Source organism: Carcharodon carcharias, chromosome 5 (assembly GCF_017639515.1).
Source record: "Carcharodon carcharias isolate sCarCar2 chromosome 5, sCarCar2.pri, whole genome shotgun sequence".
In the NCBI taxonomy this organism is placed as follows: domain Eukaryota; kingdom Metazoa; phylum Chordata; class Chondrichthyes; order Lamniformes; family Lamnidae; genus Carcharodon; species Carcharodon carcharias.
The window spans coordinates 16,054,284-16,080,250 of NC_054471.1; the positions used below are offsets into that span (position 1 = coordinate 16,054,284).

Sequence of the window (25,967 nt, forward strand, 5' to 3'; positions counted from 1 at the left end):
AGGTGCTGGTGAAGTACCTTCTTGAACTGCTATAATCCATGTCGTGCAGGTACACCCATAGGGCTGTTAGAAAGGGAGCTCCAGTGCAGTGAATACAGTTCGGTGTCACAGTTCAGTGATATAGTTCTAAGTCAGAATGGTGTGTGGCTTGGAGAGAACTTGCAGGTGGTGGTGTTCCCATGCATCTGCTGCCCTTATCCTTCGAGGTGGTAGAGGTCGCTGTTGAAGGAGCCTTGGTGAGTTGCTGCAGTGTATCTTGTTACTGGCACAACTGCTGCCACTGTGCATCAGTGATGAAATAAGTGAATATTTAAAATGGTGGATGGGGTGCCAATCAAGCAGGCTGCTTTGTCCTAGATGATGTCAAGTTTCTTGACTGTTGGTGTAATACCATTGATCAGAAACTGAACTGGACTAGCCATATAAATACTGTGGCTACAGGAGCAAGTCAGAGGCTAGAAATCCTGTGGCGAGGACCTCACCTCTTGACTCCCCAAGCAGGTCCACCATCTACAAGACACAAGTTAGGAGTGGGATGGAATACTTCCCACTTCACTGGATGAGTGAAGCTCCAACAACACTCAAGAAGCTTGACACCATCCAGGACAAAGCAGTCTTCTTGGTTGGCACTCCATCCACAAACATTCACTGCCTCCACCACCAATGCATAGTGGCAGCTATGTGTACCATCTACAAGATGCACTGCAGCAATCTGCCAAGTCTCCTTCAACAGCACATTTCAAACCTGCGACCTCTATCACCTAGAATGGGAAGGGCAACAGATGCATGGAAACATCACCACCTACAGGCTCCCCTCCACGTCTCACACCATTGTGACTTAAAACTATATCACCATTCCTTCACTATTGCTGGCTCAAAATCTTGGAACGCCCCTCTCCCTGCTTTACAGCAGTGTGGGTGTATTTTTACCACTTGGACTGCAATGGGTAGAGAAGGTGGCTCACCTCCACATTCTCAAGGGCAATTATGGATGGGTAACAAATGCTAGCCTAGCCAGTCATGCCTGCATCCTGTGAAAGAATAGAAACAAATACATAAACTGTAATGTTGAGCAATAGAACCGCCACTTTTCTGGTTCTGAACATAGACTTTGACCACAATCTTTCAATCTCCTTGGATATGGGAGTTCTACCAGGAAATGGAGGACTGCACATGTTACACTCATATATCAAGGTTATAGAATATGAAGTAGTGTAGAGTTGATTGCCATTTTGTGGGGTTGGTGGGACGTTCCACTGGAATTGAGGATCAATGGGGAATATTTGACTATGATCATAGTGGAGGCCAGGCTTGGAGACATCCAAGAACTCTTTGAATGGCCTATCAGAGGAAACACTGCTTTCCTGACGCAAAAGACTTTCTGGCAACAATGATTTTTAAAACAGCACAGATCAGGCCCCTGCTGGAATGCGATTTTATCTGGGAATGTCAGCAAGCTGAGTGGGGACACTGCTCACCATCTACAAATGTGCAATTAAAGACCAAATAAAGCAGCTGAGCAGTGAGTTGAGAAGAATTTAGGTGAATTTTATGAGCTGTGAATGGGCAATGTGGGATTTGGAGTCCCAGCAGCATTTCAAGGACAGCAATGTGGCGGCAGCTGAAGGAACCTCCTACACTTGGCAAATGGTCACTGAGGCATTTTCATTTATCAGTTCAGAATGAGAAGAGCAAACATTTTTGTTGGCTTGAAACTCCCTGAACAATTATTCATTCTGGCAGGGGGCCTATTTGGAGATGGGCATAAGAGGAGATAAGGACTGGTTAGCCTTTCTGCAACAATGGGAAAGGTCACTCCTTTAAAGCAGAAATGCACAGTTGGCAAGAGAGTTGTTTCTCCAGCGTGGAGAGGAGCTGGAGAGGGAGGTAAGGGCAAGCAGCAACTGACATCAATGACTCCTAGCCACCTGCAGTGGAAGCCATATGATGGGGAAGTGGTAGAAGGCTGCAGAGGGGACTGGGCACAAAGACTGGCACACAGATGAGGGTACCCAATGGCCAGGGTGTATGGGCAGTGTCTGAATGTCAGATCAGCAGTGTCACTGAAACCTGCGCCTGTCCCAAGCCACCATGACTGATCTGTGCTCCATGATGGTAGCAGAGGTAAGCTCCATTTCCATTGGTGGGCATCCAGTCCTGATAGAGCCATAGAGGCCTACAGCACAGAGAAAGGCCCTCTGGCCCATTGAGTCTGCACTGGTCAAACAAGTACCTAACTATTCGAACCCCATTTTCCAGCAATAGGCCCATAGCCTTGTATGCCATGGCATCGCAAGTGCACATCCAAATACTTCTTAAATGTTGTGAGGGTTTCTGATACTACCACCCTTTCAGGCAGTGATTCCCATCACCCTCTGGGAAAAAATTATTCCCCACTCCCCTCTAAACCTCCTGCACCTTACATTAAATCTATGCCCCCTGGTTATTGATCCCTCCACCAAGGGAAAAAGTTCCTTCCTGTCTACCCTATCTATGCCCCTCATAGTCTTATACACCTTAATCACGTCACAGAATCACACAGTGCAGAAGAGGCCCTTCGGCCCATCGAGCCTGCACCGATACGCGAGAAACACCTGACCTACCTACCTAATTCCATTTACCAGCACTTGGCCCATAGCCCTAAATGTTATGACATGCCAAGTGCTCATCCAGGTACTTTTTAAAGAATGTGAGGCAACGCGCCTCCACCACCTTCCCTTTTGTCCCCCCTCAATCTCCTCTGCTCCAGGGAAAATAACCCCAGTCTATCCAATCTCTCCTCATAACTAAAATTGCCCATCCAGGCAACAACCTGGTAACTTCCTCTGAACTCTCTCAAATGCAATCACATCCTTTCTATAGTGCAGATTCCAGAACTGCACACAATACTCTAGCCGTGGCCTAACCGGCATTTTATACAGTTCCAGCATTACCTCCCTGCTCTTATATTCTATGCTTCGGCTAATAAAGGCAAGTATCACATATGCCTTCTTATAACCACCTTATCTACCTGTCCCGCTACCTTAAGGGACCGGTGGACATGCACACCAAGGTCTCTCTGATCCTTGGTACTTCCCAGAGTCCTACCATTCATCGTGTATTTCTGTGCCTTGTTTGTCCTGGCCAAGTGCATCACCTCACATTTATCCAGATTAAATTCCATTTGCCACTGATCAGCCCATCTAACCAGCCCATTTATATCCTCCTATAATCTAAGGCTATCTTCCTCACTAGTTACCACCCAACCAATTTTTGTGTCATCCGCGACCTTACTGATCAACTCTCTTACATTCAAGTCTAAATTGTTTATAAAAACCACAGAGGCATCCAGTCACAAAAATACCCCTTGATCATCACTCTTTGCTTACTGCCACTCAACCAATTCTGGATCCAATTTGACAAATTGCCTTGCATCCCATGAGCTCTTACCTTTGTTATCAGTCTCCCATGGCGGGACCTTATCAAAAGCCTTGCTGAAGTCCAAGTAGACTACGTCAAATGCATTGCCCACATCTACATGCCTGGTCACCGCTTCGAAAAATTCAATTAAATTGGTCAGACATGACCTCTCCTTAACAAAACCATGCTGACTGTCCTTGAATGATCCCTGCATCTCCAAGTGTGGATTAATTCTGTCCCTCAGAATTGCTTCCATTAGTTTTCCCACCACTGAGGTTAGGCTGACTGGCCTGTAGTTCCCTGGTTTATCCCTTCCTCCCTTCTTGAATAATGGTACCACATTGGCTGTCCTCCAGTCCTCTGGCACCTCTCCTGTGGCCAGGGAGGTATTGAAAATTATTGCCAGCCTCCCTGCTCTCTTCTCCCTTGCCTCACTCAACAGCCTGGAATATATTTCATCCAGGCCTGGAGATTTATCTACTTTTAAGCCTGCTGGACCACTTAGAACGGCTCCCTTTCTATGCTAATTTCTTTAATTATTACACAGTCCTTCTGCCTGATTTCCATACCCACATCGTCCCTCTCACTTGTGAACACCGACACAAAGTATTCATTTAGAACCCTACCTACGTCTTCCGGCTCCACACAAAATTACCACAATGGTCCTTAATGGGCCCTACTCTTTCCCTAGCTATCCTCTTACTCATAATGTACTTGTAAAATAACTTTGGATTTTCATTTAATTTACCTGCCAATGTTGCTTCATGCCCCCTTTTTCCTCTCCTAATTTCCATTTTAAGATCCCCCCCTAACCATTCTATACTCGTCTCTGGTTTCTGCTGTTTTGAGCCCTCAGTATCTTCCATAAGCCTTCCTTTTTCTCTTTCTCCAATCCTGTATATCCCTTGACATCCAGGGTTCCCTGCATTTGTTGGTCCCACCCTTTGTCTTTACTGGAATATGTTGGCCTTGTACTCTCCCTATTTCCTTCCTGAATGAGTCCCACTGCTCTGACACAGATTAAACTAAGAGTAGCTGCTCACAGTCCACTCTGGCCATATCATATCTGATCTTATTAAAATCGGCCTTCCCCCAATTTAGAACTCTGATTTCTGGCCCATCCTGTTTCTTTTCCATAACAACCTTGAATCTAACAGAGTTATGATCATTATCTGCAAAACTTTCCCCCACTGATACCTCTACCACTTGCCCGGCTTCATTCGCTAAAATTAAGTCCACGACTGCCCCCTCTCTTGTAGGACCTTCTACGTACTAGCTTAAAAAGCTCTCCTGGGTGCATTTTAAGAATACCGCTCCCTCTAAACCTATCACACTATGACTAACCCAGTTAATGTTGGGGGGGACATTTAAATCCCTCACTATTACTACCCTATCATTTTTACACTTCTCTGAAATGTGCCTACATATCTGCTCTTCTATTTCTCTCAAACTGTTTGGGGACCTATAATACACTCCCAGTAATGTGATTGCTCCTTTTTTGTTTATCATTTCTACCCATATGACCTCATTTGAGGAGCCTTCTAAGAATTCATCCCTCCTTATGGCTGTAATTGATTCCTTGATCAATGTTGCGATACCCCCTTCTCTTTTACCTCCTTCCCTGTCTTGCCTGAAGACCCTATATCCTGGAATATTGAGCTGCCAATCCTGCCCCTCTCTCAACCATGTCTCTGTGACAGCAATGACATCATACTTCCATATGTTATTTTGTGCCCTCAACTCATCTGCCTTATTTGTCAGACTCCTTACATTAAAATAAATTTCAATCTACCTTGCCAAGCTCTCTTGTGCCTTAACTGACCTATAATTTCGATGTCTTCCAGACTCACTTGCTCTCTCTTCTAATTTTGGATGTGCATCTCCCACTGCCCATCGCCCTGCCAAGTTAGTTTAAACCCTCCCCAACAGCACTGGCAAACCACTCCGCAAGGATGTTTGTCCCATTCTGGTTCAGGTGCAACCTGTTCACCTTGTACAGGTCCCGCTGCCCCCAGAAATGGCCCCAATGTCTCAGAAATCTAATGGTCTCCCTCCTGCACCATCTCTCCAGCCACACTTTCATCAGGACTAAGTTCCTATTTCTATACTCACTAGCGCATGGCACAGGAAGTAATCCAGAGATTACTACCTATGAGGTCCTGTTTTTTAATTTGCTTCCTAAATCCTGCTTGCAGTACCTTATCCCTCTTTCTACCTACGTCATTGGTACCAATATGCACCACAATTTCTGTCTGTTTGCCTCCCCCTTTAGAATTTTTGGAGTGCAGGCTCCCTCTGCAGCCATTCAGTGACATCCTTGACCCTAGCATCAGGGAGGCAACATACCATCCTGGAGTCACGTCTGTGGACGCAGAAATGCCTGTCTGTTCCCTATACTATCGAGTCTCCTACCACTATTGCTCTTCCCCTTTTTTTCCTTCCTCCCCACCCCATGCAGCTGAGCCACTCACAGTGCCATGAGCGTGGTTTCACTCCCCAGAGAAACCACCACTCTCACCGTTTTCCAACACTGAAAAACAGTTTTCGAGTGAGATGCACCCTGGGGATTTCCTGACTACCTGCCTGATACCTTTCTTCTGACTGATGGTCACCCATTTCACTCTCTGTCTGCACTTCTGTAAGCTGTGGGGTGACCACCTCTAATAACATGCTATCCATGAAACTCTCAGTCTCGTGGATACACCTCAGTGCCTCCAGCTGCTGCTCAAGCTCCAAAACTCGGAGCTCAAGTAGCTGCAGCTGGTGGCACTTCCTGCACACGTGGTCGATCAGAGTGCAAGGAGCATCTAGGACTTCCCACATGTTGCAGGCGGTACATAACAATGGACTGAGCTGTCCTGCCATGCCTCTAGCTGAAAAAAACCCCCTTACTTTAAGTTAAATACAGTAAAAAAACATGAAATTATTTATGTACTTTAAATAAAAACTAGAACTCTTACCTTTCCTTAGCTTAATCTATTTTAAACTGGAAAAAAACTGGAGAAAAACACTTACCCACTGCTCACCAATAAGCTCTCACTTTGTGCTGACATCACTTTTTGAAGCTTCCCTGCACTCTCGCAGGTTCTTATCTCTCCACTGCTCTTTTGCACTGTCTTGTGATGTCCCTCTTGTTATTTTCAACAAGAGCTGACTACAGGACACTCTTGATGGCTGTTAAGGTCACTGCAGCTGTGAATTTCTACACCTTAGATTCATTCTAGGGACCCACTAGAGACGTGTGTGGCATTTCCCAATTACTCGTACATCTCTGCATCAAGGTAGTGACAAATACCCTTTTCAGTAGGGCCAACCAGGACATCATGTTCAGAATCAATAATGACAGTCAGGCTGAGTGAGCCAGAGGCATTGCTGCCATGGCTGGATTCCCTAAATATAAGGTCTCATAGACTGGAGTTAGGGAGCAATCAAAGCTCCCATAGGCTAGCCAGGGATCTTCATTAGCTGGAAGAGATTTCACTCCCTCAACTTCCAGCTTATCTATGACCACCGCCAATGGATCCTGCACAGCATATAGGAGCAGGCGTAGTGTTGTACAGTGGCTGAGTTGTACTATTAATGATAGAGTTAATCTGCAGACACTTCTGGTGTGGAAACATTAATTTTATTTACAATATTCTCAGCAGCAACTACATGTGTGCTTTCAACTCCAACTCCAACTCGACACTGACTTCTGAGATAGCCTGCGCTACTCTCTTATTCGTTACTACAGATCATGTCATCTTCCTAAACAAGCATTATTCTTAAAGGTGCATTACACACTAAATAAAACCTTAATTATTACATTCCTCTCCTTTAACTTGACTCTACATATTATACTTACAAGTACATATTTTTCAAGACAACATATTATTTACACTGGGTAAGGAATTTATAAGTTCACTCTTTCAGGTGATTTCCTGATACATGTGGAACGTCTCAGCTCCACAATTTCGGATGCTTTGTCAGGGACCTCCTTTTCTGAGTTGCCTGAACGTCAGGTGCTTCGGTGGGCACTTGCTGTTCTGCATTCTCAACTCTTACAAGAACATCAGACACATCTGTCCTGGGTTGAGTATTCTCAACAGGAAACGCAGTCCCAGTCATGATCACTGGTGGAACCAAATCTTGGTGATTTGTCTCCCTCTTCCTTAAATAATCCACATGTTTCTGGATGATCCAGCCTTCCACCTCTATGTGGTAAGATAGAGGTCCAGTCACTGCACCTATTTCATCCGGTAACCTCTTTGGTCTTTTTCCAAAGTTCTTCACATACACCGTCTCTCCCAGAGTAAATTTCCTCCCACAACTATGCCAGGCATGTCCAGTTTTCTGGGTTCCCTGACTCCTTTCTACCTTCATCTTTAAATTCAGCATTATTAAGCTCCATCTTGTACTGAGATGGTGTTTCAACAATAACGCAGCAGGTGTGACACCTGTTGTGTGAGGAGTAGTCCTGTAATGAAAAATAAGGTGTGCTAGCTTGGTTGCTAAGGAATCGCCAGTTAGTTTGTTCATGCCTGCCTTGAACGTTTGAACCGCCCTTTCAGCTAGTCCATTTGAGGAAGGGTGGTATGGTGCAGTTTTTACATGAGTGATATTGTTGAGGCTGATAAACCATTAAAACTCAGCACTCAACATTAAGCTTATTTACAGTATGCTCAGCAGCAACAAATGTGTACTTTCAACTCCAACTCTCTCTCTACACTGACTTCTAAGGTAGCCCATGTTACTCTCCTATTGGTTGCTACCTTCCTTAACAAACATGATTATTGAAGGTACATTACTCACTAAATATAACTATAATTACTACAAGTAGGCCATTTAGCCCTTTGAGCCTGTTTTACCATTCGATAAGATCATGACGGAATGGTTGTGGTCTCAACTCCAACTTCCCACTTGGCCTCCCATAACCCTTGGCTCCCTTATCAAAAATCTTCTAACTCAGTCTTGAATAAATTCAATGACCCAGCTTCCACTGCTTTACGGGGAAGAGAATTTCACAGAATAACGACCATTTGAAAGAAAAAAATTCTCCTCATCTCAGTCTTAAAAGGGAGGCATCTTATTCTTAAACTGCGTCCCCACAAGAGGAAATATCCTCCCAATACCCACCCTATAAAGTCCCCTTACGATCTTCAATAAGGTCACCTCGTATTCCTTTAAACCCCAGTGGATATAGGCCAATCTGTTCAACATTTCATCATAAGCTTATCCCTTCACCCCAGAAATGAGTTAAGTGAATCTTCTCTAAACTGCTTCTAATGCAATTATATATTTTTTCAAATAAGGAGACCAAAACATTTCACAGTACTCCAAATGTGCTCTCATCAAGGCCCTGTAGCTGCTGTAAAACGTTTCTAACACCACTTGCCTGCAAGGATGGGATACCTGTTGATAAGAGCTACCCATTTAAGAAATAGCTGATGACACTTGTTAGAAAGCCAAGGCAGAGGAACATTATAACATGACACACAGCGATCAGAGCAACCATCAAACAGACCAACAGTCTGCTCAAGGTGAAATTTTGGTGCCTGGACTGATTGGGTGGCCTTCTTCAGTGTACCCCTGCAAGAGTCTCCCAGGTTGTGGTAGTTTGCTGCACTCTGCCCAACCTGGTGCTGCAGAGTGGGGAGGCCCTAACTGTTCAAGACATAGTGGAGAGCAAGGCATCCTCAGTTAGAAGGATGATAAGGAAACAAGAACAGCATCATTCTGATTGGCATGAGTGGCCACTTGGAGGCCGCCAAGAACCAGGCATGAGGAATGCTGGAGAGGCACTTATCCTCACTCATTTCTGCTGACCCTCGTGTGTGAAAGAACGCTTCAATCTCCCTGAGGCACAGAGCTGCCTCAGGGAGGTTGAATCGCTATTGAAATAAATAAATAAATGGAAAGAAAATTTAATTAAACATGTCCCATCATGTGACCGTGCCACATGAGATGGGACATGTTTTTATATTTCAGAAATTTTGAAAACTTAATTAATAAAAGCTTCAGGAAACCTCATGCTGCTTGTCGATGAGGTTTCCTCAAAACGTAAAGGCAGCTTAGTATTTTCACCTGCCAGCCAACCTTAAGGTTGGATGGGCAACGCCAACAATGACCTTAATTACTTGCTTAATGGCCTTAGAAGGCAACTTAAATATCGGCAGGAACGCAGTTGACTCTGGTGCGCGCCCACCGAACGAAACATCGCAAGACAGCGCGATGACGTAGGGACGCATGCCCAACATCATTGCGCGTCATTTTACGCACCAGCCCCCACATGCTGAATGAAAAATTCAGGCCCCAGAATACTGTGAACAGTTTTGGTCCCCCTAAATAAGGAAAGATATAGTGGCATTGGAGGCTCTCCAGAGAAGGTTCACTAGGTTGATTCTGGGTATGGAGGGATTTTCTTATGTTCTTTCTTATTTTCTTAATCAGTAAAGGAATCAAGAGTTATGGGGAAAGAGCAGGAAAGTGGAGTTGAGGATTTTCAGATGAGCCATGATCTCATTGAATGGCGGAGCAGACTCAATAGGCCGAATGGCCTACTTCTGCTCCTATGTCTTATGGTCTTTTGGACCTTTGTGGGAAACAAAAGTAGTTAAATGAGAGCACCATGATCTCCAAGTGCCCTCCAAAGTCATGTGCCATCCTCATTGGATGTGTCCCAGACTCCTCCATCGTCTGTATCTTGTTCCACTGGCTCAACAGATCCACCAGTGTTAGCAGGGCACTGTTGTTTTAGAATTGGGAGCCCTTAGTATTCACTCCGAACAAAATGAAGTTTCAAGGCATCAGGTCAAACATGGGTAAGGAAACCCCCTACTGATTACCACCTACCTTCCTCCCTCAATTGATGAATCAGTATTCATCCATGTTAAACACCACTTGGAAGAAACACGGAGGACACAGAATGCACTTTGTGTAGGAGACTTGAATGTCCATCATAAAGAGTGGCTCGGTATAACCATTACAGACTGAGCTGCACCTGAACAACAGTCCTGCCAGACTGAACCTGCTTCTGGTGGTGAGAGAACCAACAAGACGAAAAAAACTACTTGACCTCCTCCTCACCAATCTTCTTGTTGATTTATCTGTCCATGAAAACATTGGTAATAGTAATTATCACATCATCGTTGTGGAAACAAAGATCATCGTTATGTTCTGTGGCACAATCATTATGCGATATAGGATTGACTCAAAACAGATCCAGCAGCTGAGATCCGGCCATTCATGAGGGACTGTGAGCTATCAGCAGCAGAATTGCATCTCACCACAATGTGTAACCTCATGACCTGGCATATTCCTCAATCTACTGTCACCATCAAGCCAGGGAACAATCTTGGTTCAATGAGGACTGTAGAAAAGCATGCTAGGAAAAGTACCAGGCTTAGCTAAAAAGTGAGGTGCAAAAAACAGTACTGCATGCAATGGAAGATGAATACTATGAACTGAGCTAAGCAATCCCAAAACCAGGGGATCAGATCAAAGCTGTGCAGTCCTGCCACATCCATCATGAATGAACGTGAAAAATTGAACAACTAGCTGCAGGAGGGGGCTCCAGAAACATCCCCATCCTCATGACGGTGAGCCCATCATGTCAATGCTAAAGACAAGGCTGAAGCATTTGCAGCCATCTTCGGACAGCAGTGTTGAATGGATGATCAACCTTGGCCTCTCCTGAGGTTCCAGCACCACAGAAGTCTGACTTGAACCAATTCGATTCCCTCCATGTAAAAGCAAAAAACGTCTGAGTGCACTGGATACAGCAAAGGCTCTGGTCCTTGACAATATCCTGGCTGTAGAACTGAAGACTCGTGTTCCAAAACTAACTAACTGAGTCCCAGTATACCTCTGATACCTAGCCAAAAAAGAACATGTCCATGCATGTTCTGTCCACAAAAAGCAGGATAGATCCAATCCGGCCAATTACTGCCCCGTCAGTCTACACTTGATCATCAGCAAAGTGATGGAAGGTGTCATCAGCAGTGCTATCAAATGGAAATTACTCACCAATAGCCTGCTCACCGGTGGTCAGTTTGAAGCCCTCAAGAACCATTCACCTCCAGACCTCATTACAGCCTTGATTCAAACACAGACAGGCAAGCCGAAGTCCAGAGGTGAGGTGAGAGTGACTGTCTTAAACCAAGTGTGACATCAGGAAGCCTTAGTACAATTGAATTTATTAGGAATCAGGGGGAAAGCTTTTCACTGGTTGGCGTAGTATCTATCACAAAGGAAGATGGCTGTATTATGGTTGGTGGATGCTAATCATCTCAGTCACAGGACATAGCTGCAGACATTCCTCAGGGCTGTGACCTGGGCTCAACCATCTTCAGCTGATTCATTAGTGCTTTTCCCTCCATCATAAGGCAAAAGTGGGGATGTTCAGTGATGATGAATGTTCAATTTGATTAGCAACTCCTCAAATACTGAAGCAGTTTGTATCCATATGCAGCAAGACCTGAACAGCATTCAGGCTTGGACTGATAAGTGACCACTCAAGTGCCAGAATTTGACCATCTCCAGCAAGAGAGAATCTAACCATCTTCCCTTGACATTCAATGGCATTACCATCACTGAATAACCTACCATTAACATCCTGGGCATCACCATTGACCAGATTAACTGGATCAGCCATTCAAATACTGTGGCTACAAGAACAGATCAGAGGCTTGGAATTCTGTGGTAAGTTACCCACTCCTGATCCCTAAAACCTTTCTACCATCAGAGTGCTGGTGCAAACACAATAAGCTGAATGACCTCCTTCTGTCCTGTAACAATTCTTTGGTTCTGTGATCTGGAAGGCACAATTTAGGAGTTTGATGCAATACTCCCCATTTGCTTGAATATGTGCAGATCCAACAACATGCAAGAAACCCAACACTATCCATGACAAAGCAGGTTACCCTATTGGCCCATCACCTTAAATGTTCATTCCCTCCACTGCTGGCACACTATGGCTGCAGTTTGTATCACTTACAAGATGCACTGCAACAACTCACTAAGGCTCCTTCGACAACACCTTCCAAACTCGTAATTATGGAAAAGACCAAGGGCAGCAGCCACAAGGGAACACCACTACCTGCAAGTTCCCTTCAAAGTCACACACCATCCTGGCTTGGAACTATATTGCCATTCCTTCACTGTTGTTGAGTCAAAATCCTAGAACTCCACCACTAACAGCATTTTGGGTTTATCGACCTCAGATGGACAGCAACGTTTCAAGAACACAGCTCACTACCACTTTCTCAAATGCATTTAGGAATAGGCAATAAATGTAGGCATTGTCAATGATGCCCATATTCCATGAATAAACAAAAAATAACATTGTTCCTTCATCAACATTGGATCAAAATCCTGGAATTATGGAAATTATAGAAGCATATTGATCACAGTGGTTGAGAAAAAGGTATGCCTCATCCTCTCAGGACAATTAGGTTAGGCCAATGATGCCCATTTTTCAAAAATGAAAAGCACCCTGCCCATACAGTGGTTCCTTCTACATTTGCTTTCTCATCAGCCTGAATTCTTCCTGCGTAAGGCAGGCTCGGCGGGAGCGGGAGTGGTCGGGCCAATTAAGGCCCACCCAGCATAATACACAAGCAGTAGCACTGAACACTACCTGCGTGGGTGGTGGGAGGAGAGAGAGTCGGGTCCAGTGCTCTTTCGCGCATGTGCGCGAAAGAGCGCTTCAATCTCCCTGAGGCAGCTCCGTGCCTCAGGGAGATTGAAGCGCTCTAGAAAAAAATAAACAAATGGAATAAAAATTTAATGAAACATGTCCCCTCATGAGATGGGACATGTTTTTATTTTCAGAAATTTTTAAAATTTAATTCGTAAGCGCTTAAGGAAACCTCATCCCGCTCATGATTGAGGCTTCCTAAAAAACATAAAGGTCACTTGGCCTTTTCGCCTGCCCGCCAACTGTAAGGCTGGATGGACAGCATAAATTTGATATCAGTTACTTCGTTAATGGCCTTAATAGACCTATTAAATATCGGTGGGCATGCGGCTGACTCTGGCTCGTGCCTGCCAAATGAAACATCGTGAGACAAAGCAATGATGTCATGATGCATGTCCGACGTCATCCTGCGTCATTTTATGCGCCAGTGTGTCAGGCCCGCCTCTGCATGCCGACTGTAAAATCCCAACTGTTGTCTTTTGTGGAGCTGGGATTTTTTTATTTTCTTTATTCGTTCATGGGATGTGGGTGTCGCTGGCCAGGACAGCATTTATTGCCCATCCCCAATTGGGTGGGACTCCTTATTGTTTGTTTTTCCTTACCATGTGGTAAAATTGTGTGGCTTGCAGTAGTCAGCAACTTTTGAAATCTTTGGAAACTGCAGAGCACAGCTCTGGCTACGGATTCCAAACCACATAATTTATGCTTTATTGTGCCTGTCCAGATGACAAGGTAGGTGTCATTGTATTTGGGCTTTATTTCCTGAAGGTTTCAAGGAGGATCATGAACCTTGACTGCCCAAACTAGCACTGTTCTCCTCACATTCCTTCTCCCCAGTCATTCAAAAAATATATGTTCAAGTCAGGATGCTTGTCCTTGACCAGAAATAATAATTGATGAGGGATCACATCACTGTCTTTCTAACCAGTACTACTGTGCTCCTGGCCTCATACCTTGGACAAGGATATCCTCAAAGCTGTTTACAATGCAGTTATTCAGAATGGATAAGTCATGGGTTAGAAAACATGAGGATGCTGGCTCATGATTACTTAGGCAGCAGTCACCAGAAAATATATTTACATAAAAAACTGCATTTTAGAACATGCATATTCATTTTAAAACTTTGAGGGATTTTTGTGCATGTCTAAAATTTTTAATAACAACTAGATGTCCAAAAGCATCGAAGGCCTGAAATTCCATTGGGAGGCAAGGGCAGAGATCAGGGCAATTACCTGCCTGTACATGAAATTTGAAATGGACCCAATTTGTGAATATTCCATCTCATTTCTCCTGTCCTTTCATTTTCCATTAGAGGATATTGTCATATTTTTGTCCATGTGCCTACTTCAGGTGGGATTGTCCAAGCATTCCTAGGAATTACTGCTTATAAAACTTTAATTCAAGAGAATGATTTCAGATGAGGAACTTCCTTGTTGAAGAGAGTGTACAGAGAGATGTGATAGAGGTATTCAAAATCATGAGGGGTCTAGACAGATTCTTTAGGGGAAAATCTGTTCCCATTGATGAAAGGATCAAGGACAAGAGAGCACAAAATTAAGGTAATTAGCTAAAGAACAATGGTGACATGAAAAATGTTTCATGCAGCGAGTGGTTGGGATCTGGAATGCACTGCCTGAGAGTGTGGTGGAGGCTGGTTCAATCGAGGCATTCCAGAGGGAATTGCATTATTATTAGAAAAGGAAGAATGTGCAGGATTTCAGGGAGAATACAGGGGAGTGGAACTGGGTGAATTGCTCATTCGGAGAGCAGGCACGACGTGCTACATAACTTCCTTCTGTGTTTTAACAATTCTGTGATTCTGTGAAAGGCTTCTTTTTGGAGTCAGAAGAGTTCCTTTCAGAGGTGAAACCTTGCTTTCATGTTTTTCTTTTGGGTCAGACGGGCTTTAGAGCACCCCTAAGAGATTGCATTGAGTGCCATTGAAGTACTCTTGCAGATACTGGAACACTAACCAAATATGAAAATGGTCTGAGACCACAATTCGAGACGGACCGGGTTCTGTGCTGCCACATTTCCCGAGATTCGGGGAAGGTTCCATTAGATTGGAAAATAGCTAAAGTAACTCCTTTATTCAAAAAGGGAGGGAGACAGAAAGCAGCAACATTTGAACAAAGGGCAGGAATAGGCCATTCAGCCCCTTGAGCCTGGTCCACCATTTAATAAGGTCATGGCATCTGATAGTAACCCTGCATTCCACATAACCCTTCGGTAACCTATCACCCCCTTGCTTATCAAGAATCTATTTGCCTCTGCCTTAAAAATATTCAAAGACTCTGCTTCCACCACCTTTTTAGGAAGAGAGTTCCAAAGACCCTCTGAGTGAAAACATTTCGCCTCATCTCTGTTTTAAATGGGTGACCCCTTATTTTTAAACAGTGACTCCTAGTTCTAGATTCTCCCACAAGAGGAAACATCTTGTCCACACCCACCCTGTCAAGACCCCTCAGGATCTTATGTTTTTTAATCAAGTCACCTCTTACTCTTCTAAACTCCAGCGGATACAGGGCTAGTATGTCCAACATTTCCTCATAAGACAAACCACCCAAACCTGGTATTAGTCTGGTAGACCTTCCCTGAACTACTTTCCATGCATTTACATCTTTCCTTAAATAAGGTGACCAATGCTGTACACAGTATTCCAAATGTGCTCTCACTTGAGCCTTGTACAACTGAAGCATAACCTCCCTACTTTTGCATTCAATTCCCCTTGCAATAAATGATAACATTCAATTAGCTTTCCTAATTACTTGCTGTACCTGCATATCTTTTGTGATTCACGCACTAGGACACCCAGATCCCTCTGCACCTCAGAGCTCTGAAATCTTTCACCATTTAGGTAATATGCTTCTCTTTTATCTTCCTGCTAAAATGGACAATTTCACATTTTCCCATATCATACTTCATTTGCCAGATCTTTGCCCACTCACTTAACCTATCTCTATCTGTTTGTACCCTCCTTATGTCCTCTTCACAACATACTTTCCTGCCTATCTTTGTGACATCAGCAAATTTGGCAACCATCCCATCCATCCCTTCATTCAAGTCATTTATATAAATTGTAAACAGTTGAGCTTCCAGCACTGATCCCTTATGGCACTTAACTCATAACATCTTGCCACGCTGAAAAAGACCCATTTTGCCTGCTTTCTGCTTCCTGTTAGCTAGCCAATCTTCTATCCATGCCAATATGTTATCCTCTAAATCATGAGCTTTTCCTTTCCACAGTAACCTTTGACATGGCACTTTATCAAATGTTTTCTGGAAATCTAAGTACAGTACATCCATTGGTTCCCCTTTATCCATAGCAGACATTACTTCCTCAAAGAACTCTTGTCAGCCCACAGCTCCAACAATTTACTCAGCACCACTTCTCTGGTGACTGTAATTGTCTTGGCTTCCTCCCCCACTTCCATTTCCTGGTTTATAGTTGCTTCTGGGATGTTATTTTCATTCTCTGTAGTGAAAACTGATGCAAATTACTTGTTCAATTAATTTGCCATCTTTTGTTTTCCGTTATCAGTTCTCCAGACTCACTATCTGTAGGACCAATGCTCACTTTATTAACTCAATTATTTTTAAAAATTTTTATAAGAATTCTTATTATCTGTTTTCTTTTTTTATTTCTGGCTAGCTTCATCCTATACTCTAATTTTTCCCTCCTTATTATTCTTTTAGTCATTCTTTGCTGTTCCTTATATTCGGTCCAATATTCTGGCCTTCCACCTATCTTTGCACAATTATGTGCCTTTTTTTTGGCCTGAATCTTCTGATATGCAGGGGTGGGCCCCACTTGCTGATGCACGTATTGACGCGCAGTGATGTCGGGCATGCGTCCCGATGTCACCACGCATCATTCAGATCTTCAGTTCGGCTGACGCGCATCAGAGTCTGCTGTGCACCTGCAGAACTGGCAAAGGCCTATCAAGGCCATTTAAATACCAAGTAAAAGAATTAAAATAGCTGTCTGTCCAACCTTAAGGTTGGCAGGCAGGCGGAGAGCCCAAGCGGCCTTTGCATTTATCATGAAACCTCATCCACAGGCGGGATGAGGTTTCATGAAGGCTTTATAAATCAAATGAAAATTTTTATTAAAAATCAGTGACATGTCCCAACTCATGTGACACTGGCACATGAGGGGAAATGTCTAAATATTTTTTTTCTTTTATTTCAAATAATAATAATAAAACCAATCTCCCTGAGGCAGCTCTGTGCCTCAGGGAGATTTCTGCGATCTCCCCCCGCCTGCACAGGAAGTGCTTAGCGCTTCCCAGTGCACATCATGCTGGGTGGGCCTTAATTGGCCCACCCACGTAAACTGGTGGCATGCAGCCGATCACGAGTGGCAATCGGCTGCGTGCCCGCCTGCCTGTGCCCATTCAGCTCCCCTGATGGGGAGAAAATTCTCTCCTTTCAGTTTGATACTATCTTTGACCTTTCTAGTTAACCACTGATGGTCTGTCCATCCCTTGGACTTTTTCTTACTCATTGGAATGTATCTATTCTGTGCATTCTGAAATATCCCCTTAAATATTAGCCACTGCATTTCTATTGACCTATCCCTCAACCTAATTTGCTAATTCACTTTAGCCAGCTCAGCTTTCATGCCCTCATAATTGTCCTAATTTAACTTTAAGAACATAGGCCAGAATTTTTACCTCGTTGGGCAGGCACATGCCCGACCCAAACAAGCGTAAAATGGCACACGATGATGTCAGGCGAGCATCCCAACATCATCGCGCACTCGCACGATATTTTGGTCGGTGGGCATGCACTGGAGTTGGCTCTGCGCCCCCTAACAATTAACAGGCCTATTAAGGCCATTAAAGTCCTATTTAAAAGTAATATTTTGCTGCCCGTCCAACCTTACAGTTGGCGGGCAGGCGAAAATGCCAAGTGGCCTTTGCAATTTTTAGGAAACCTCATCCATGAGAGGGATGAGGTTTCCAACAGCAATTAAAAACAAAATACAAATTTTAACTTTTCATTAATAACATATCCCTGCTCATGTGACAGAGCCACATGTGGGGACATGTTTTATAACACTTTTAAAATCTTCATGTTTATTTCTTAAAATTTTCATCTCTCTGAGGCAGCTCTGTGCCCTTAATTGGCACACCAGCATAAAATAGTGGTCCGGCTCCGATTGCGAGCAGTGGTTGGCTTCCCACCACTCCTGCCCATTCCCGCTGAGCATGCCCGACGAGGGCAAAATCCTGGCTATAGAGTCAGACTCTCTCTCCCTTAAACTGACTGTAAAATTCAATCATATTATGGTTGCTGCTACCTATGACATCGTTAATTACTCCCATCTCATTGCACAATACCAGGTCTAGTATAGCCTGCTCTCTGCTTGGCTCCAGAACATGCTGTTCTAAGAAACTACCCTGAAACATTCAACGTACTCGTCATCTGGCTATCTTTGTCCTTCTGACTTTTCCCAGTCTATATGCAAATAAAAATCTCCCATGATTATCACCATTCTGACGAGCTCCAATTATTAGGCCAGTTAGCTTAACATCTATCATAGGGAAAATGTTAGAAGCTATTATTAAATATATTATAGCAGTGTACTTAGAAAAATCCAAGGCAGTCAGGCAGAGTCAACATGGTTTTGTGAAAGGGAAAGCTTGGGCAAAATATTACGCTCGGTGTGCGGGCGTGCGCCCGACATGCCTGAGTGTAAAATGATGCAGGATGACATTGGGTGTGTGTCCCGATGTCATTGCACAGTCTCATGATTTTCCGTTTGGCGGGTGCACGCCTGAGTCGGCTGCACGCCCGCTGATTATTAAAAGGTTTATTAATGCCATTAACAATCTAATTAAATTCAAATGTATGCTGCTCATCCAACCTTATGGTTGGTGGGCAGGTGAAAAAGCCAAGCAGCCTTTACATTTTTTAGGAAACCTCATCCACGAGCAGGATGAGGTTTCCTAAAGCAAATAAACATTACATAAAAACTTTATTTTTGAATTAACAACATGTCCCAGCCCCAGAGGGGACATGTTTTATCAAACTTTTATTCTCTTCATTTTTTTTTACACAAAACCTCAATCTCCCTGAGATGGCTATGTGCCTCAGGGAGATTGAAGCGCTCTTTCTCGTGCATGTGCAAATTGCGCGCTAGGCCCAGCTCTCCCTCCTCCACCCGCCTGCACAGGCAGTGCTCAGTACTGCCGCTTGCAATCTACGCAGCACGGGCCTTAATTGGCCCGCCCGTGTAAAATGGCAATGTGGAGCTGATCGCGGGCGGTGGCCAGCTTCCGACTGCCCCCGCCGAGCATCCCGCCAAGGGCAAAATCATGCCCCATGTTTAACCAATTTATTGGAGTTTTTTGAAGGAGTCACATGTGCTATGGTTAAAGGGAAACCGGTGGACGTACTGTACTTAGATTTCCAGTAAGCATTTGAAAAAGTACCACAGCAAAGATTATTGTGGAAAATAAAAGCTCAAGGTGTAAAGGGGAGCATATTGGCATGAATAGAAGATTGGCTAGCTAACAGGAAGCAGACAATTGGCATAAATTGTTCTTTTTCTGGTTGGCAGGATGTGACAAGTGGAGTGCCTCAGGGAACAGTGCTGGGGCCTCAACTTTTTACAATTTATGTAAATTGGATGAAGGGACCAAAGGAATAATTGCTAAATTTGCTGATGACACAAACTTAGGAAGGAAAGTCAAGTGTGAAGAGGACATAAGGAGGCTACAAAGGAGCATAGATGGGTTAAATGAGTGGGCAAATATCTGGAAAAAAGAGTATCATGTGGACAAATGTGAAATTGTTCATTTTGGCATGAAGAATAAAGAAGAAGCTTATTATCTAAATGGTGAGAGATTGCAGAGCTCTGAGATTCAGAGGGATTTGGGTGTCCTAGCGCATGAGTCACAAAAGGTACTTGCAGGTACAGCAAATAATTAGGAAAGCTAATAGAATGTTATCATTTACTGTGAGGGGAATTATTAGCAAAAGTAGGGAGGTTATGCTTCAGTTTTACAGGGCACTGGTGAGACCGCATTGGGATTACTGTGTGCAGTATTGGTCTCCTTATTTAAGAAAAGATGTAAATGCATTAGAAACAGTTCAGAATATGTTTACTAGATTAATACCAAGGGCTGAATTTTGCCCTTGATGGGGGGGCAGGCCAGACCGACTCGATGGCGGGCGGGCAGTCAATTGCCCCTGCCGAAACGGGCCGCATCGCCATTTTGCACAGGCGGGCCAATTAAGGCCCGCCCAGTGGGTTTACGACTCCTGTGTACATTGGGAAAATCCAATTGGCGGCGGGCATGTTCCAACCACCAGTTCCAATGGGTAATCGGCAGTCTGTATAAAGAGTGGCCAAGCAGCCTCCTTTAGGCTGTTCATCATGGCCACTCATAGGGAAGGACATGATTTGAGGGCAGAGGAGGAGGAGGGGGGCAGGCTGCAGGATAGGCCACTGGCCGGGGCGGTGCCACTGTGCCCCTCGGTTCTCACGTGCCTGCCCTGCTGTCCTCCACCAAGAGTTGTCCAACTATCGGGAGTCTTGTTTCCACAGGATGGGAGGAGGAGGGCCCCCCACGTCACCAGGCAGGCGTGGCAGGAGGTGGCGGAGGCTGTAAGCTCCAATGACGATGTGCGGCGTACCGGAACGCACTGCTGCAAGCACTTTAATGATTTGTTGTGCTCTGGAAGAGTGTGTACTATGTCAGCCTTGGCCATTTGACCCAGCAGGTAGCCGTGGCCTTTGAGCACCCCCCCACCCCCCGCCCACGTCTTAGTGTCATTACTACATTGGGCACTTGGCGCACGCTGGGTGGGCAAACAGATAGTGACCATCCTTACATCAGCCTTAGTGGTTGAGGAGAAGATGAGTTCACCTCGCAGAATATGTTGGTGTTTGTCGCATTTGAGTAGTCTGGGGGCAACCTGCAGGGGAGGCAGCTAGACACATACTTAGAACTCCAACACATGTCATATTGATGGTGATGAGATGGTGGAAGGGGAGCCTCAAGGTGTTGTGGCAAGAGCCATCTGCTGGCCTCAGCGCTGCACCTAGTTGTGCCTCCTTGCCATGGGCGCTAAGACCCATGTGTTACTCAAAGTGATGGACGCCGAATGTGTCCAAGGTGTCCGTTGGTGGAGGGGGTTGGAAACAGCCATACTATCTTCTGGGGACTGATTACCAGTAGTGTGGACAGGCGCTGCTGGAGGCCTCAGATGGGCCACTGTGGTTGGGGTACGGCATACGTGTGCACAGTACATGAGTGATCAGCCCCAACAAGTGCTCTTCTCTGTTCTGCAGGCAAAAATTGAGAGCAATATGAGGGAGCATCAGCCAAGTGGTGGTGGGCACGCCGTGCTGCAGCGCCTCACCACCTAGGAGTACCAGGCCATTGAGCTTGGGAGGAGGCACGTGGCCAGGGCAGCAGATGTTGGTGAGGCTGGGGTGCAGCGGCTGGGTATTTGAGGCCCACAGTCCCATCCACTCTGTCTCCCCACCATCCAAAGCACTGATGGTTGCTGCAATCGTTAATGCTCATTCACAGGCTGATACAGTCAGACATGTGGGTCATACACAAAGGTCCCTTGGCCTCATGAGGGTGCGCGTCTCTAGCACCTTCAAAGGTCACCTTATCCCCTTTGTGACCACTATCCCCATGGCCTAACATGCCATGGCGTTGCTTCTGCACATCCAAAGACTTATTGCATCCATTCAGCCAGTGCGTCCCACATTACTCTGTCCAAAAGGTCCTCAGCACCTCACCTGTCAACCTCATGGCACTCAACTTAAATAAATGCCACCACGTTAGTCATCCCTGCTCCAAGGGGAAATGTTGCCTTCTGTCCACCCGTTCTATGCCCCTCATAATGGTATGAAGGTCAATACTGTGACCTGTCAATCTCCTGTGTTCCACAGCAAATGTCGCAAGTGTATGCAATGTTTCCTCATCACTCCAACTCTCCAGGCCAGCATGCATCCAGGTCAGGTACCTGTGCATTCCCCCACTCCAATGCCATCCCTCCCATGAAGCACAGGTCACAACTGGACGCAGAAGTGTAGATGTGGCCTGGACAGCATTTTCTGCACTTGCAACATGAACTCCCTTTTCCTACATTGTATTCCTCAGCTAATGACGGCCACATCTGGCTTCGACCTTGTTAAACGCCTTCTGTTCCTGTTCTGCTACCTTAATGGGTCTGCCCAGCAAGGTCCCTGTAATCGTTGTGACTTCCCATGGTCCTACCATTACTGGTGTATTCCCGTACCTTGCTTGTCTTTCTCAAGTGCTTAAGCGAACACTTATCAACATAACATTCCATGTGGCATTCCTTGGGCCATCTGACCAGCCTGTCTGTATGCGCGTATAATGTTTGGGCCTCCTCTTGACTATTTACCACCCCACCAATGTTTGTCTCCTTAGGTTCTTGAAGGGTGAGCGACTTATGAGGCTGGGGGGTGGGGGGAAAGGGATGAAAGGTGTTACTGACTGAATGCTAACTGATGCACTGCCCTTGTTGTTAATTTCAGCCTCACCACCGCATGGTCTCCCCCAGCACGTCCGGAGCCCCCCCTCCACACCTGAGGGCCAAGACTTGCAACTTGTGTCACATCATTTCAGCCAGCCAGGCACCAGCACAGCGATAAACACTTCGGTGGGGAATATAATGTCAGCTAGTGTCCTGGGGCACAGTGGAGAGGGCACTTCACAATTGCTGGAGGAAATGGCACGGACAGAGAGTGCCAATGGCGCCAGCAGCCGGAGAACTGCAGGGGACCAGGCACATGCTGAGTCCAGCAGTGATGATATGCTTCTGGAGATGTCAGCAATGCAGCAGCTGCAGGACAAGTGGCAGGATGCACGGGAGCATCTGGCAGGGCTGCATGAGGGTGTGCTTCAGTTGGTCTCTGTGTTGGAGGGGTCCAGGCAGACTGTCAATGATGGCATTAACCTCAGGACAGAGATTCAGGCTTCCTCCTTTGAGAGATTGGCGACTCTGATGGAGAGGGGCTTCAATCGGATTGAGACTCTTCTGATTGGGTTACCCTCTGACCTGCAAGCCCTCACAGCGCTAATGGCCACAGGGGGTCCCTCAGAGCGCTAATGGCCACAGGTGGTCATTCGCAATATGGGAGATGTTCAGGGCACCAAGTGTCCCAGCTCAGTGCCCATCCATCTGCGGTGAGCAGGGAGTTCCAATGTGACCTCACATCGGCGCAGCAGCTGCCTGTCATCGCTGCGAGTTCCTCTCACGGCACTCTGGATGAGGGCAGCAGCTCCTCTGCCCCTCTGCCAGTGACCGTTGCATCCGTTGAGTCTGCGACAACTGGGGAGGTGCCAGTTCTAGAACTGGCCACTCCCTCCCAGGCAGGGCCATCACAGGCTCCACGGGCCAGAGGACGCCCACCAAGGTCATCGAGGCCAACAGGACAGCAGAGTCAGCAGGCTGTCTGAGCAGCCACTCCAAGCAATGGGGCAGCATCTAGAAGTAGCACCCGCAAACGTAAGCATAAGGCATGTTAGGCACTCCATGGGTATGTCACTGGTGATTTTGTGTTGGCCTAGATTAGGGAAAATATAATTATGTACATCTGAGTGACGTTTGTGTTTTATTTTGGTGGGAATAAAGTCCACTTTTCTGGCCATGGCTGAGGGTGTTTCCTTTGTGCTGCATTTGTATGTTTCACAGACATCTCATGAGTGTTTGAGTGGACATTGATGTTTCTGTACTAAGCCCTTAGTTGCAGCTGATGAGGTGGAAGATGTAGCACCTAAGTGCCACATGTGGAAGCGCCAAGCAATGCTGGTCCTGCTGATTCATGTGTATGGAGCTAGCTGAAGGTTCGTTGGATTAAAGTGTCCTAGGTATCCCTGCCTCCTTGGTGTAGTAGCGGGTCGGCGTGCTGCCCCTCATCATTGCCCTGTGCTTCCTCATCCTCTGAGCCACTGCTGGCTTCATCATGTGCAGCCTCATCCAGTGCGCCAAAGTCTTCATCGTCAGCTGCATCCCCCCTTTCCAGCGCAGGATTGTACAGAGCACAGCATGCTACCACTATCACAGAGACGCGATTTGGGGGGTACTGGAGTGCGCCCCCTGAGCGGTCCAGGCAACGGAAGCGCATCTTGAGAAGACCGATGGCTCTCTCCACCACAGCCCTTGTGGTGCTGTGGCTCCTATTGTAGCGCTCCTCAGCTTCTGTTCTTGGATGGCGGAGCGGCGTCATGAGCCTCCTTCTGAGGGGATAGCCCTTGTCACCCACCAGCCCAACCTTCCATCCGAGCCAGAGCACTGAAAAGAGCCGGCACCAGGGAGTGTCTGAGGATGTTGGCGCCGTGGGAGCTGCCTGGGTACCTTGCACAAACTTGCAGAATCAGCATCCTGTGATCACACACAATTGCACGTTCATGGAGTGGAAGCCCTTCCTGTTGACGAATGCACCGGGCTCACCTGCTGGTGCCTTGATGGCTACAAGTGTGCAGTCTAATGCACCCTGGATATGGGGGAAGTCAGCAATGGCCGCGAAGCCTCTGGCTCGCTGTGCATGACTTGCGTGGTCGCAGTGGAAGTGGATGCAAGTCAATGTCCGTCTGAACAGAGCTTCTGTAACCTGCTTGACACAAGTGTGGACAGCTGATTGGGAGACACCACAAAGATCACCCACCGAGCCCTGGAAGGAGCCAGATTCATAGAAGTGGAGGACAACTGCAACCTTCAGTGCCGCTGGCATGTGGTGTCCACCCACACAGTTAGGGGAGATCTCAGGCCAATCATCTGACAGATATAATTGACTCTTTCCCTTGACAGACGGAGCCTGCTTCGGCACTGCACCTCAGTCATATTGAGGTAGCTGCTTCATCGCCTGTGTACCCTAGCAACAGGATAGTGGTGTCTTCTGCAGCCCCTTCCACCTTGGACAACCTCTTTGCCTTGCGCTCCTTGTGCCAGTGCCTGGCCTCCCACAGGTGGCTCCCCTGGAGGCTGATTGTCTAGTCCTGGCCTCCTCCTTATTCTATCCCTCCCCTCCTCCTAAGAGGAGCTGCCTCCAGTGGAGATGTCAGAACCCATACCCAGGCTAAATGGAGGCCTCCGGAAAGCTGCAGGCCTGATAAAGATTACTGTCTGCAGACTGCTGAGCTGAAGCTTCAAAGTACAGAGAAAGCTATTGGAAATGGATCTGAACTGCTAACAATCACACGGAAGTTTAAAACACTTTCTGCATTAAGCACTTCAGAAAAAACATTAACAACCCCTCTGAGCCCACACATCCTGCCCGTGGATGAGGTTTGTTAAAAAATCAATTACCTGCCTGCCTGCTGGGCATGTGCGCCGAGCCGAAGTTCGCACGGGCTCCTCAAAATTGGCTTCAACTGCCGAGTTAAGGGCCTTAATAAGGCCTTTAATTAATGGCAGTCATGCATCGCACTTCATAGCGCGCCCACCCACCTAAATATCGCGATGCTGCTCACTGACGTCGGGAAGCGCGCGCGACATTTTAACTGCTGACGTGTGGGCTCTGCCACCCGTGCATCAGCCATTAAATTCAGCCCCAGGAATTGGTGGGTTGTCTTATGAGGAAAGGTTGGACAGCTTAGGCTTGTATCCCCTGCAATTTTGGAGAGTAAGAGGCGACTTGATTGAAACATTTAGGATCCTGAGGAGTCTTGACAGGGTGGATTGTCAGAGGATGCTTCCTCTTGTGGGAGAATCTAGAACAAGGGGTCACTGTTTAAAAATTATGGGTCGCTCATTTAAGACAGAGACATGGAGAATTTTTTTCTCTCAGAGAATAGTGAGTCTTTGGAACTCTCTTCCTGAAAAGGCAGTATAAGCAGAGTCCTTGAATATTTTTAAGGCAGAGCTACACAGATTCTTCATTAACAAGGGGGTG

At 46.0% G+C, this 25,967-nt stretch overlaps 1 protein-coding gene across 1 annotated transcript in view; it reads left to right on the forward strand.

Moving 5' to 3' along the window:
* The window catches only part of LOC121278115 (dynein heavy chain 8, axonemal-like), a 1,831,678-nt gene that overhangs the window by 624,602 nt on the left and 1,181,109 nt on the right, over window positions 1–25,967 (forward strand). The window lies entirely within an intron of this gene.